Source organism: Curcuma longa, chromosome 5, assembly GCF_044706935.1.
Source record: "Curcuma longa cultivar G26 ecotype Majalengka, Jawa Barat chromosome 5, ITB_CL_G26_1.1, whole genome shotgun sequence".
NCBI classification, from domain to species: domain Eukaryota; kingdom Viridiplantae; phylum Streptophyta; class Magnoliopsida; order Zingiberales; family Zingiberaceae; genus Curcuma; species Curcuma longa.
In genome coordinates, this window is record NC_133865.1 from 12,421,384 (window position 1) to 12,437,200 (window position 15,817).

Consider the following 15,817-nt stretch of genomic DNA (forward strand, 5'->3'; position numbering starts at 1 on the left):
TGTTTCCACAGACGACGCCAATTATGTTCCTGCTTGAGACCGCCTCCAGATGAGTCACCAAATAATGAGCTTGTATGTTTACGGAGTCATGCAATACCCACGACCTGCCGCGAGACAACGGTCCTCCTGCCAAGCTGCAAGGAGAAGTAAGATGGTAAGAATGAGGGCCAGGGGTGCCTTAGCTCAGCTGCTCTGACGCTCAAGTCAGCTTTTTAGCCAAGATGGAGATGAAGAGAAAGCACGAGAGGGAGAAGATGGTTTGTGTTCGTGTGTGCGCATACCTATGCCTGCGAGAAGCAGAACCATTATATAGAGTCATCAAATGAGCTATCCCATCAGAGGAAATGTCTCATCTTAGGTAAGGAGAATATCCCTTTACCGTAGTAGTTAAGGGTCCTATCACCCATGCTTGGTACGACCCCAGACTATGTCATGTTAAATCATGTGGTATTAATGGGGTAGGTGAGCTACCATCACATACTTTATTGTTCCACGTGTCCTTCTGATTGTCTAACAAGCTGAGTGATGGAGTGAAAGGAGTAGGACTCGGCGAGACTGAGCTGATTAAGGAGAAGACCTCTATCTGGGAGATCACATATTCACTTAGGAGTAAAGCTAGTTGAGCACTTAGTAGGCCACCGAGTGGGTCACGGGGTCAGTGGACTAGGTCAAGTCAGAGCTCGACCATTGAGCTAGAGTGGAAAGCTCGATTGCAAAGTTTGGAGATGGAGCTAAAGAAAAGAGCTCAGGCGATTGCCTAGCCGAGTGGGTTGCCAGGTCAGTTGGTCTCGGAGTCGGGTGATAAATTGGAGTTGAACATTGAGAGGGGTTAGAGTCGAGCAAGAGGTCGAACACCGAGCTAGGGCGAGAGCTTGGACACAGAGCTCAGTCTTGCGGCTTGGACTCGGAGCTTGGGCGTGGAGCCAAGTTAGGCGCTGAGCCAAGTCAACTGAGGGACCAGACAATGAGTTGAACTAATCGGCTATGGGGTTAGGCCTTTAATCTGGCATGTCACAGCCAATTGGATCAGATTTTAATTTTCTTGACCAAGGTATACCAACCCATAACATTCTTGCTTTGAGTTTACATTTCTGTCGCACTCTTTGGAAAAGAAAAATGAGTTTTAAACGAATAAGTAACAAGCATTATTCACCTCTTTCTAGTACTTCTCTCGATTCTATATTGTCAACACGACAAGGAGCCAAATGGATAGCTTCTATCGAGCCCCTTGAGTCCTCCGACTAATTAGAGCTTCCCAAACTTTCCATTGACTACTCGAAGCTCTATCTAAGCTCCCCGAACTCTCTCCTATCGAGCTCTTCTCTACCTAAGCATGACCTTTCCATTTTACTCGCTTCCAAAACTATGGGGCATACCTAATATTGTAGGGCACGGTGCAACATGGCCTTAGCAGATATGGGTGATACTTGGACATGACCTCCCATACTATCTATCACTGCAAGCCTAGGTCATGCTAGGACATGCCCTTAGCAGATATTCCATGTCACACTTGGACATAGTTTCTCAGCTACGTACCCTGATAAATACACAACTCTTGTGTAACTTAAACATGGAAGAGATTTTGTTGGACAACTAACAGTCTTTTTGATATGCGCAGATTGGACATCTCTAACTTGAGTGGGATGACCTTCACCTCATCGGCATCTACATCATCCAATCTTGTCTAGTTCAGCATTCTATAACTCATTGCTGGATCTGCCACATTATTTTTGTGTGTACGTGGAAAATTGATTAAATAGCGTCACGATATCGTAACGAAGACTACGAAAAAAAATAATTTTGAATCCTACACTACAACTATCAAGGAATTCCTACAGAAACAAGGGTCGGAGAACCGGGGCTCCTGGGCGAACCATCTTGTGAGTTCCAAGTCAATGTTACTATGCTCTCCATGGTCTCATTTAAAAAAAAAATGATAATTAGCCACATTTCTGGGGTGGCCGGTCCGGTCCCACAGAAGGTTCTCATCGACCACCAAGGTAAATCAGGAAGCGCAAACGGCGGCCAATCCAGACAATTGCGTTCCCCATTTAAAGAAAAATTCCTGCAAATACGCCGTAGTTGGGGATCGAACCGCGGGGTCCCTGAGTACAATCCGGATACCGTTGCACCATTGCCCCGGGGACCTCCATGGTCTCATTTACCTCTCCTGCCATAGTGTACAATCTCATGGAATTAGTACAATTTGTTTACTCTTACCGTGGAAGACAAAATACTAAATGGAATCAAAATGAATTAACAAACTCAATCGACTAGGTGGTCCTCGCTTGTCATGTCATGATCCAAATGATACAATGGTCAAATAAGTTTAACTCAACGGACTTAATTAAACAAACCATGTAGGTGCATCACTTGGTAAGTTGATCCATGTTAAGAAGAGTGATCGATTAGATGGTATTGATTGAAATAAGCAAAAAAAGAACTATTTGAGAACAACCATGAATAGCATATTATAAAAGCAAACTTAATAAATTCATGTCTGATACATGAAACTTCCAACTCACCTCATCTGCCATCAATGAAAGCACAGCAAGGATGAACAAGCCATGTGAGAATTCCTTCTCCACTTTGCTTCGATCTGATGTTTCACAGTGAGAAGCGGCCGTTGCACATTATGCTGGAGATGCAGCAAGTGATCATGTGCCAGCATAGTATCTATCGCACAGGGGTGCAGCAGTTGATTGGTTTACAAGCTGTGGACTATCAATGAGTTCCATAAAGTAATCAAGCTGCCATGTGATATTTGAATTCTTTATCCATGTGCCCTTGCTCCCCACTCATGCTTATCTAACCTTGTGTACGTATGTATATGCAAGCTTTGTGCCATCATGGAGGAGAAAATACTGCAAGTCTTGATGTTCTGATTTGCTTGCTATCTGTTCTGCTCTCAGTTTGTTGCTTGCAGTCTTGTTGTTCCTGTGCCACTAAAGGTGTATATATCTTTATGTTCATCTGTTTCATGGTACAAACTGATATGTAATGAATTACTTGACTTTCTCTCATATGAAAACCCAACTAAGTTCAAGGTACGAACCATGAGAAATTTAGACATTAAGGAAGGCCCCACAATTTGAGACATTATTTCGTTAGCCGGCATTTCTGAACCCCTCCGAGAGCTTATCTCTTAGACAGCCAGCAAAATAAATGTAGCATTATTCACTTAATTATTAGCAACTGTGCAGATAATTTAGTTAGCCAATCAAAACTATAAACATTTGCGAGTCCACCAAGCATCCTTCGTCCTCATCCACGAGCCTTCCATCCTCGAGCTCTCTGACATTATCTATTAGCCTTAATTCCTCAACTTTTCCTCTTTGTCCTCAATGTAAATAGGTAGAAGATATTATTTATCTTTCTACTTGTTTACTATAATGGATAGGATGGATGAATGATTTGTCATTTTAGCTTACTTAACTCATCATACCTGTACGATTTGCTTGACACGCTCAACTTAAAGTGGTTTGACAACTCTTTAAAGTGGTTTGACAACTCTTAGCTAGGCTCCTAATCTCCTTCACAGTAGTACCGAGATAAAGAAATTTCTTACAAAATATTTATAATTCGTACGAGAGGATTACAATAAAGGTGTTAGGGTTTACAGTAAGGTTTATAGAAAATAATAGAATATTAGCAAGTTGAGTTGGTTACGATGGGATAGATTTACTGAAATGGGCAAGAGTCGAATCTCAGTGAAACTGAAACAATGCCCTCCTTCGTTAAGGAAGGAGGTGAGGGAAGGGAAGAGAAGGGGAAGAAAAATTTTGATCCTTGTTTGGATGAAATGAATTAAGGAGGGCAAGGGGAGAGAAGGGTGAGCTTTACCTTTACATGCTCATGAATCGCTACAATTTCTTACACTTCGATTTAGAATGTAAGGAAGAGAAAGGAGAACTCAAAAATATTTTATTTCAATTTTATCCTTATTTTAAAATATTAATTCTAAAATTAACTCATTTATTTAGGTATCTCGTCTTTGCACCGCTACTTCTCACATAACGCGCGTTGTCACCATTCAGTATCCAACTGCTCGCATTCCATGACGTTGTTGTCGGCCCTCGTCGTAAATTTCTTCGAGGACAAGACTCAAGAATATAGTCTTGAATAGAGACAGGTAATTTTAATCCAAAAAGCATGCACAGTCTATTTCAGGACCTTTCATATCCCAGCTTCTACATCAATACATAGCAGAATTTTATAATTTCTCATCCATCTTCTACATGCATGCGTTGTATTTTTTAAGAAGTGAGAGTATTTTTATCTTTATATATTTAACCTTCAATCCTTTTTCTTTCCTCCCAAATAAGATAACATATATATGTTACATTAATGAACCTTTCACCTCTTTCAGCCAAGTTAGCGTGGGATAATTAAAACTGTAAGATTTTTTGCGACAAAAAATAAATTGTCTCTAAATTCGTCGCTAATTTGGCGACGAATAAATTGTTCGTCGCCAAATTGGCGACGAATCTTTGCGACAAATTTAGCGACGATTTATTTTTTTACAACGAACTCAGCAACGAATTTATTTAGTTGCTAAATTAGCGACTAATGTTTGTTTCGTCGCAAAATTTATTGCAGATTAGCGATGAAATATGGATTTGTCCCAAATTTCGTTGCTGATTGGCGACGAAATTTATTCATCCCAAAAATTCATCGCAAAATACCTATTTTTTTGTAGTGTGGGTGCCGAGTGATGGCTCGCGTCTGTGTCTATCCGGCAAGCTGACTGAGCCTCTTCCACATGGATATACTTAATGGCTCGGCTCAACAACATATCAAAGTTTTCTGGTGACTTCTTTATGACCGATCTGAAGAAGTCTCCTTCTAGCAACCCCTGTGAGAAGACACTCACTAGCACTTCGGATGCAACTTAGGTCACATTCTGGGTCACTTGATTGAAGCAATGCACATATTCCTTCAGGGTTTTTTGAGACTTTTGCTTAACAGTGAAAAGATCCATGGGCGTCTTGTGGTATGTTTTGTTGGTGGCAAAATGCCGCAGGAAAGAGGTCTTGAAGTCCGCAAAGGTCTGAATGGAGGCAGCGGGGGATTGGCTGAACCATCATTGGGTTGATCCGGCTAATATGGTCAGGAAAACACGACACTTGATTTCGTCAATGTATTGGTGTAGTAGAATCATGTTCTCAAATCGTCCAATGTAGTCTTCCGAGTCCGTAGCTCTTATATAGTTAGTGAGCTAGGCAGTTCAAAAATGACGAGGCAGCTCCTCTTCTAGGACACACCGATTGAAAGGCGAACCCTCTAGTTCACTTGTTCCTCTTAACCAAGATCCCTTGCCCTTGGTCGGATTCCTAGGAGGAGTTTCGCCTGCTACAGACTCCATGGACATGCCATATTCTACTACTTGCTGAATTGGCATCGTGAGGTGAGCTCGCGACATCTCCACAAGCGATTGTTGCCTCCAAGTAGGGATTTGAGGCACTTCAGCGGACATGGTCGATATCCTGGACGGCGACACTGGGGCTCCGGGCTGATTATATTAGGCCGCCTGGACAGCAGCAGTTATAATCCGGTTGAACTCATTGTGGGTCATGGTGATGATGGTTGGTCTACCGGGGGCATCCATCGAAACATCTCAATTCAGGATTAGTTGTTTCCACAAACGACGCCAATTATGTTCCTGCTTGAGACCGCCTCCAGATGAGTCACTAGACAATGAGCTTTGTATGTTTACAGAGTCATGCAATACCCACGACCTGCCGCGAGACAACGGTCCTCCTGCCAAGTTGCAAGGAGAAGTAAGATGGTGAGAATGGGGGCCAAGGGTGCCTTGGCTCAGCTGCTCTGACGCTCAAGTCAACTTTTTAGCCAAGATGGAGATGAAGAGAAAGCACAAGAGGGAGAAGATGGTTTGTGTTCGTGTGTGCGCATACCTATGCCTACAAGAAGCGTAACCATTATATAGAGTCATCAGATGAACTATCCCATCAGAGGAAATGTCTCATCTTAGATAAGGAGAATATCCCATTACCGCAGTAGTTAAGGATCCTATCACCCATGCTTGGTACGACCCCAGACCATGTCATGTTAAATCATGTGGTATTAATGGGGTAGGTGAGCTACCATCACATACTTTATTGTTCCACGTGTCCTTCTGATAGTCTAACAAGCTGAGTGATGGAGTGAAAGGAGTAGGACTCGGCGGGACTGAGTTGATTAAGGAGAAGACCTCTATCTGGGAGATCACATATTCACTTGGGAGTAAAGCTTGTTGAGCACTTAGTAGGGCACCGAGTGGGTCACGGGGTCAATGGACTAGGTCAAGTCAGAGCTCGACCATTGAGCTAGAGTGGAAAGCTCAATTGCAGAGTTTGGAGATGGAGCTAAAGAAAGAGCTCGGGCGGTTGCCTAGTCGAGTGAGTTGCCAGGTCAGTTGGTCTCGGAGTCGGGTAATAAATTGGAGTTGAACATTGAGAGGGGTTAGAGTCGAGCAAGAGGTCGACCACCGAGCTAGGGCGAGAGCTTGGACACAGAGCTCAGTCCTGCGGCTTGGACTCGGAGCTTGGGCGTGGAGCCAAGTTAGGCGCTGAGCCAAGTCAACTGAGGGACCAGGCAATGATCTGAACTAATCGACTATGGGGTTAGGCCTTTAATCTGGCATGTCACCGCCAATTGGATCAGATTTTAACTTTCTTGACCAAAGTATACCAACCCATAACATTCTTGTTTTGAGTTTACATTTCCATCACACTCTTTGGAAAAGAAAAATGAGTTTTAAACGAATAAGTAACCAGCGTTATTCACCTCTTTCTAATACTTCTCTCGATTCTATATTGTCAACACGACTAGGAGCCAAATGGATAGCTTCTATCGAGCCCCTTGAGTCCTCTGACTAATTAGAGCTTCCCGAACTTTCCATTGACTACTCGAAGCTCTATCTAAGCTCCCCGAACTCTCTCCTATCGAGCTCTTCTCTACCTAAGCATGACCTTTCCATTTTACTCGCATCTAAAACTATGGGGCTTACCTAATATTGTAGGGCACGGTGCAACATGGCCTTAGCAGATATGGGTGATACTTGGACATGACCTCCCATGCTATCTATCACTGCAAGCCTAGGTCATGCTAGGACATTAGATATTCCATGTCACACTTGGGCATAGTTTCTCAGCTACGTACCCTGATAAATACACAACTCTTGTGTAACTTAAACATGGAAGAGATTTTGTTGGACAACTAACACTGTCTTTTTGATATGCGCAGATTGGACATCTCTAACTTGAGTAGGATGACCTTCACCTCATCGGCATCTACATCATCCAATCTTGTCTAGTTCAGCATTCTATAACTCATTGCTGGATCTGCCACATTATTTTTGTGTGTACGTGGAAAATTGATTAAATAGCGTCACGATATCGTAACGAAGACTACGAAAAAAAATAATTTTGAATCCTACACTACAACTATCAAGGAATTCCTACAGAAACAAGGGTCGGAGAACCGGGGCTCCTGGGCGAACCATCTTGTGAGTTCCAAGTCAATGTTACTATGCTCTCCATGGTCTCATTTACCTCTCATGCCATAGTGTACAATTTCATGGAATTAGTACAATTTGTTTACTCTTACCGTGGAAGACAAAATACTAAATGGAATCAAAATGAATTAACAAACCCAATCGATTAGGTGGTCCTCGCTTGTCATGTCATGATCCAAATGATACAATGGTCAAATAAGTTTAACTCAACGGACTTAATTAAACAAACCATGTAGGTGCATCACTTGGCAAGTTGATCCATGTTAAGAAGAGTGATCGATTAGATGGTATTGATTGAAATAAGCAAAAAAGAACTATTTGAGAACAACCATGAATAGCATATTATAAAAGCAAACTTAATAAATTCATGTCTGATACATGAAACTTCCAACTCACCTCATCTGCCATCAATGAAAGCACAGCAAGGATGAACAAGCCATGTGAGAATTCCTTCTCCACTTTGCTTCGATCTGATGTTTCACAGTGAGAAGCGGCCGTTGCACATTATGCTGGAGATGCAGCAAGTGATCATGTGCCAGCATAGTATCTATCGCACAGGGGTGCAGCAGTTGATTGGTTTACAAGCTGTGGACTATCAATGAGTTCCATAAAGTAATCAAGCTGCCATGTGATATTTGAATTCTTTATCCATGTGCCCTTGCTCCCCACTCATGCTTATCTAACCTTGTGTACGTATGTATATGCAAGCTTTGTGCCATCATGGAGGAGAAAATACTGCAAGTCTTGATGTTCTGATTTGCTTGCTATCTGTTCTGCTCTCAGTTTGTTGCTTGCAGTCTTGTTGTTCCTGTGCCACTAAAGGGTATATCTTTATGTTCATCTGTTTCATGGTACAAACTGATATGTAATGAATTACTTGACTTTCTCTCATATGAAAACCCAACTAAGTTCAAGGTACGAACCATGAGAAATTTAGACATTAAGGAAGGCCCCACAATTTGAGACATTATTTCGTTAGCCGGCATTTCTGAACCCCTCCGAGAGCTTATCTCTTAGACAGCCAGCAAAATAAATGTAGCATTATTCACTTAATTATTAGCAACTGTGCAGATAATTTAGTTAGCCAATCAAAACTATAAACATTTGCGAGTCCACCAAGCATCCTTCGTCCTCATCCACGAGCCTTCCATCCTCGAGCTCTCTGACATTATCTATTAGCCTTAATTCCTCAACTTTTCCTCTTTGTCCTCAATGTAAATAGGTAGAAGATATTATTTATCTTTCTACTTGTTTACTATAATGGATAGGATGGATGAATGATTTGTCATTTTAGCTTACTTAACTCATCATACCTGTCCGATTTGCTTGACACGCTCAACTTAAAGTGGTTTGACAACTCTTTAAAGTGGTTTGACAACTCTTAGCTAGGCTCCTAATCTCCTTCACAGTAGTACCGAGATAAAGAAATTTCTTACAAAATATTTATAATTCGTACAAGAGGATTACAATAAAGGTGTTAGGGTTTACAGTAAGGTTTATAGAAAATAATAGAATATTAGCAAGTTGAGTTGGTTACGATGGGATAGATTTACTGAAATGGGCAAGAGTCTGGAATCTCAGTGAAACTGAAACAATGCCCTCCTTCGTTAAGGAAGGAGGTGAGGGGAAGGGAAGAGAAGGGGAAGAAAAATTTTGATCCTTGTTTGGATGAAATGAATTAAGGAGGGCAAGGGGAGAGAAGGGTAAGCTTTACATTTACATGCTCATGAATCGCTACAATTTCTTACACTTCGATTTAGAATGTAAGGAAGAGAAAGGAGAACTCAAAAATATTTTATTTCAATTTTATTCTTATTTTAAAATATTAATTCTCAAATTAACTCATTTATTTAGGTATCTCGTCTTTGCACTGCTACTTCTCACATAACGCGCGTTGTCACCATTCAATATCCAACTGCTCGCATTCCATGACGTTGTTGTCGGCCCTCGTCGTAAATTTCTTCGAGGACAAGACTCAAGAATATAGTCTTGAATAGAGACAGGTAATTTTAATCCAAAAAGCATGCATTGTCTATTTCAGGACCTTTCATATCCCAGCTTCTACATCAATACTAACAGAATTTTATAATTTCTCATCCATCTTCTACATGCATGCGTTGTATTTTTTAAGAAGTGAGAGTATTTTTATAACTTTATATATTTAACCTTCATTCCCTTTTTCTTTCCTCCCAAATAAGATAACATATATATGTTACATTAATGAACCTTTCATCTCTTTCAAATAAAGAGAAAATAAATACTTTACTTCTCTTTCTCTTTCTCTTCCTTTCTCTCTCCTTCATGAACTTTCTTTCACCCCATCAAACATAGAATAAAAGGGTCAAACAGTTCATTACCTAAACTGCTTATATAACCCGACACAATTGCCCTAACCTACAACCGAGCTTTATCAATCCACCTTGACTAATCAACCTGATGGTCTGACTAAATTAATTGCCCTTCTAGAGTAATCGATTGACTACGCTATCCACCTCACTTATTGAGTTGAAGTTTCCTTCTTGAGTTGACTGGAATGGCTGCCCTACCATACCCGACTAATCCTCAAATTGTCTGATTTGCGGTGCCTAATTCTTCATCCAAGTAAATAAGCCTAAGGCTCTTCACCCTCACCAACAAACTTCTTCCATTTTAAATTTCAAGCTTTCATCTGCAAAATTTTCACTATAAAAAAAAATGAGATTTTAGCTACAACTAACATTTAACAATTGTCACTAAATTATTTTTTAATGAAAATATATATAAGGCAAAAAATTTATCATAAAATTGTATAATTAGTATATCATTTAGTCATAAAGGTAAATTGTCAATTAATAATGAAAAAAACTACCATTGCCATCACATTTAGTGACGAGATATATCAATTAATACTATTAATAATGGTTTTAACCAGCATCATTGACATCACAAATAGTGACGAATTCAATTAATACTATTATTAATAGTTTTAACTGCTGAACTAAGGTTAAGTTTGATAACAAAATTATTATCACTAAAATTTTTGTTGTCACAGCTAGTACAATCGGTAATAGGAAATCTATCTGCCAATTTTTATAAAAACAAAAGCAACATTTTGGAGTATATCTTTTACTAGATGCAAAGCAATGATAATGAATGACCTGAGGCGGGCAATATGTATAGTGATCCTGTACAAAAGGAAAAAAAAACTCTCGACGAAGCCGATGTAATATTCTTCTCCGTAGTGATCAATTGTAATTTCCTGATTTATCTCTTCATAGATGGTCATGAGACCGACCGTGTGAAACTATTGAGGTAACAGATTCTATTTTTTACTACACTGTATTACCATGCTTATTGCGAAAGACCAATTCCAATATCTTCTGATAAGCTTCACATGCTTGTGTGGGCTGGTGAGATACGTCAAGCCACATGACATTGTTTGGGGGAGAGCAGCCCCTGTGACCCACTCACCCAATTTCAACGCTCTAGTCCTCCCATCATAACAGTGAAGCTTCTGCCTCCCCTAAACATTTAGGTCTCACAGGCTCTAATTTTACTACTCTTCTTTAGATAAACATAAAAGAGAGGAACAAAAGAGAATCTCCTGTGTGCTATCTACACAACCGTAGCCATGTTTTCATGCATTGGAGGATGCAGTTTCTGTCTGCATTCACTGTAGTGCCCCTCCTTAATTTCATAGTAGTTGGAATTTCTACAAAAGTTGATGGTTCAATGATCTGGAATAGCTTGTCCTAAAGCTAGGGAGTAGGTCTTTTCTGTTACTTAGCCTTTTTTTTGTCCTGAGATGAGTGCAGGCCGTTTCTTGAGCTTATAAGATTGAAGGAGAGGCTTCTCTGAGCAAATGCAGAAACTGAGTGGCTGCAGTTAAGGAATTACTGATTCCTATTTCTGCAGTGGAGCAGAAAGGAGGAGCTTGTTAGAAGGCCAAGATGCCTGCAAAGTTGACCGAGAAATATTTTTCCAATGAAAACCCAGATTTGGGGAGGCAAATTGGGTGTGTGACTGGGATCTTTCAGCTGTTCGACGGCCGCCGTTTCCTCTCAGGGAGGCACTCAAATGGCCTCAAGCATAAGAATCCTCCTTCAGGTACCAATTCAATAGGTGTAACTTGAGCGCTGCCATGGAGAAGCTTTTGTTCTGAAAATGTGGATTTTATCATACTTATTAGTTATTTTTCATTTGAAAGATTTGTCAAGATGATCCACCAAATCTCCTCTAAATCATGGATTCAAATTCCAACTGGATGTTTTTATTTTTTTTTTCTATTTGGTAGGAAAAAATGCTCTTCTGAACAGTGGAAGGAATGAGTCAGAGCCAAGACCATGCTCTTCAGAGATTATTCAGGTAATGCTACAGTTCGATATGCGACTATCAGTGTCTCATTATCTCTACATTGAATATTCTAAATTCAGAATTACTGCACAGGAGAAAAACCTGACCAACTACTTGAATGAACATGGAAAGGCTTCGACAGAATCGTCCAGAGCTTCTTGCTCCTCCTCTTCCAGCTCTTCCTTCTCTTCTCTGGAATTTAACAAATCTTCTCAAAAAGATGCGTGCTCATTCGACAGAGCATTCTTTTCAGATATGTCCCGGAAGAACTCATCAATCTTCATGCAACTTGATGGTGAATTCAAGTCCACAACCAGTCCACCAGTTGCTAAAAAGCTGAACAACCATGCTTACAAACATGAAGACTCTCCTAGGCCTTCACTGCCAGCGAATCTCGACGAAGCAATTAGAGTTGTGATTGAGCTCAAGAAAGCACCTTGGCGCTTTGCCGACCTTGAGTCTAAGGATGCCTCATTTACCCAGGAGTTGCAGAGAACTCCGAGGTTCTCATTGGATGGGAGGGAGAGGGAGAGGGAGAGGGAGAGGGAGAGCTCCAAGTCTTGTAACCAAGTCAGAGAGCTTCCAAGACTGTCACTGGACAGCAGGCAAGGTCCTCATCAAAGGAGCACTTCTAGCTTTGCTTCTAGAACAAGTTTACCTTTTGAGAACCTGCACAGAGCAAACAACAGTCCCTACATGAATAGAGCTTCCAATCTGCTTCAGGATCTTAGCAGCAAAAGGAGACACCCTAGTGTCGTCGGGAAGCTCATGGGCTTAGAAGAGAAGGCTGAATTGATCTCACCAGCTCAAACCGAAGTTACCAGGCGAAATCTTGTTACAAAGAATGCTCAAATTTCTCAATCCCATCAAAGAAGAGATTCAATGTTGACAAAGGCAGCGCAAGGCAATCGTCAAAGTGAGAGATCACCGAAGGCGAGCAAACCGCCGACAAGAGCAAGTGATACTGTTAAATCCTTTCGGCCTCCGGTTGTAATTATGAAACCTGCAAAGACTATCGACATAGCAGACGCCTCAACTTGCTCCGTGATGCAACTGGAAGGCCTATCAACTCTTCCTAAGGTGCATACACGGAGTACCGGAAGGGGAAAAAGTCATGCAGGCATCACAACTAACAGAAGGTCTACTGCAAGCAACAATTCACCCAGATGTCAATCAAACTCAACTCTGAGTATGGGAGTAAACGTTGCAGTTTCACCGAGAGCTTCAGGCACTCGAAGCCCCAGACCTCCGCAAAGGACAGCCGAAGCAGAAGAAGAAGAAGAAGAAGAAGAAGAAGATAGCCCAAGCAGAGAAGGTTACAAAGTGTCGCTTAGGTGACACTTCGCCAGCTTCAAACACAAGTGGCGGGTTGCCATTACAATCGACTTCTCCGCGGCAAAGTAGAAGGAAGCCAAGTGAGCAGAAATTGCTGGAAGAAGTGTGCTCTCAGATCGAGGACTGCGTAAAACTGATATCCAAGGAGGGCATTCTTCATCCATCTGAAGGATGGGAAACTTTTGGCTCGGAGGAACCGAAGGTGGCCATGCAGATCGAAAGTTTGCTGCTTCAGGATTTGATCAATGAAGTTGTAGGTGAAGCTGCCGCGCAGGCCAAGACAAGCAAATTGCGTAGATCAACATTTGGGTAGTTCATGGATCAATTATTTCAACTTGCTTGCTCTTGCCCTACCAATAAGGCCTACCTACTCGTGTTAAAGGTTTTTCTACAATTACATATCACATGCGTTTCATTCTTCATGAGATTCAAAAGGAAGAACGATTTTTTATGAAAGTAGATGTGTAACAAAAAAAGGATTGGAGAACAGTTAGTTCATGCATGCATGTTATGTTAATTAGGATGGTGACTCTAAATCCTTATGAATTAAATTATTACTTGAAGCCACTTATGGATCTATTAGGTGGTCCTATGATGTTACAAGTTAAGGAGCAACCCTAACTTAACAAGTTGTTAGATTTCAGTTTCAAGTTGTTAGGACCAACCCAAAATTTTCCTTCTATGCTGTCTACATAATCAATAAAATCTAAAGTACCAAGTACTCCATCATTTACTAATCTTTTAATTATTTATATGGAGATCGATATGTTCTAATCTCTGATGTCACAACAGAGAATAGGTTTCATTATAATATGTTGTTATGAACATGTATTGTAGTATATGAGTTATTATTTTGTAAATGAATTTGAAAAAGACCATCACACAATATATCATTACTAACAAGTTCAACTTTATAAAACAAAGTAAAGGTAGTATATGAAAACTTAAATAAATATCCAACTGATAATAGTTTAGATACAAAAATCAAATTTCTTGAGAAAGTTAGAACATAAAAGGTCATTTCGAAATGCAATACAAAGCCACTACTCAAAGTTAGTATGCATGTTTCTGTAACTTCCACATGTGAATGTGTCTTGTTTCCTTAATAGAGGTAATATTCACTTCCCATTGGTTTCCTTAGGTTTACCAAATCCTACAAGGAATTTATAACATAGCTTGTAGAACCTAAATCAATCCATCATGTATTATGACTAACATCAATCATATTAGATTCACAACAAAGAAATGAGATGAGATTATCTTTCTTCTCAAGCCAATTTTGAAATTTCTTACAATCCTTTTTCATGTGTCCTTTCATTTTATAGAAAAATATTTTGATTCTTTCTTGACATGAGACTGAATAGGCATGATGCCTTTTCTTTTATATTTTACTTGAGTTTTATTCTTTCTTGAGTTGTTAGATAAGCATTCTCTCTCTTGCTTCCATAGTGAGCCTATCCTTTTCCTAAACACACATACTCATAAGTTTATTGATTAATCATTTATCTTTATGTGTGTTATAGGAGATAATAAAAGGTCCTTATTTATATTGGAGAATATTTAGAATGTAACGCACAAGGAAAGACTCGGACATCTCAATATCCCTCATTTGCATAATGTGCTCAGGCACACCTCTGATATAAGCTTCATAGATGAAAATTGTATGATGAGTGTACTAGCCAATGCTTTGTTTGAAGGCTCAATTGTTCATCAATAGCCTTGAACAAACCCTAATTGTCATACTGATCAAGTGAAGTAGAATACCAATAAAGATCTTAGTCTTTATGAATATCATACTGGGGTGATTAGAACGCTCCTATTTTTCATAAAAATTAACTTCATCAAAAGTGTTGAAATTAGTTCATCTTTCCTTATTGCATAATCAATAGCTAGTGACCCCAAATGAAGAAGAATCCTCTCCCTCGAAACTCGATAGCCATTACTATTCAACTTAGGAATGCCACATTTGATATTAGGGTATTTAACATGTTGTATGACTATATATAGAAAGTAAATATACATGCTTATTATCCAAATTTAAGGTTATTAACCAAATATCATGAATGGTAATGTAAAACATGCAATATGAATCAAATAACATAAAGATTATCTAAGGGTTAAAATTTTAATTCAAGTAGATTCATATAACTTAATGATAAAACTGAATCAAATGACAACAATTATTTATGGGCTGAATTTTTAATTCAAATAGATTCATATAATTTAATAATAAAAATGTCAAATTATATTCTATTTTTTAATTCCTGTGAGCAAATTAAGAAAAATAATTTAACATTATCCTAATTGATCATATATTTTTAATAAAAAAATTTACAAATAAAATTTACTCTATTGCGTATGATCAATTATAAATTAATGTTTTTGTTTTATGTGATCAAAATACTTCATATATAATTTTACATAATTAAAAATATTGTGGCTACTCTACAACCATAAAAATCAAAGTGATCACGAGAAATTAAATTAGTTTATGAAAATTATAAATAGAAATCAATAGCAATATATTTCATTACTTGCATAAATATTTTCAATAAACTAAATAATTGATTTCTAATTATATTATTTAAGTAATAAAAAATGGCATTGCCTTAAAATAAAAAATTACAAATTAAA

The 15,817-nt window shown here is 39.3% G+C and overlaps 1 pseudogene; it reads left to right on the top strand.

Annotated features, from left to right (window-relative positions):
• Nucleotides 1-11,445: 11,445 nt before the first annotated feature.
• On the top strand, nt 11,446-13,585 carry LOC141828815 (uncharacterized; annotated as a pseudogene).
• Nucleotides 13,586-15,817: the final 2,232 nt, after the last annotated feature.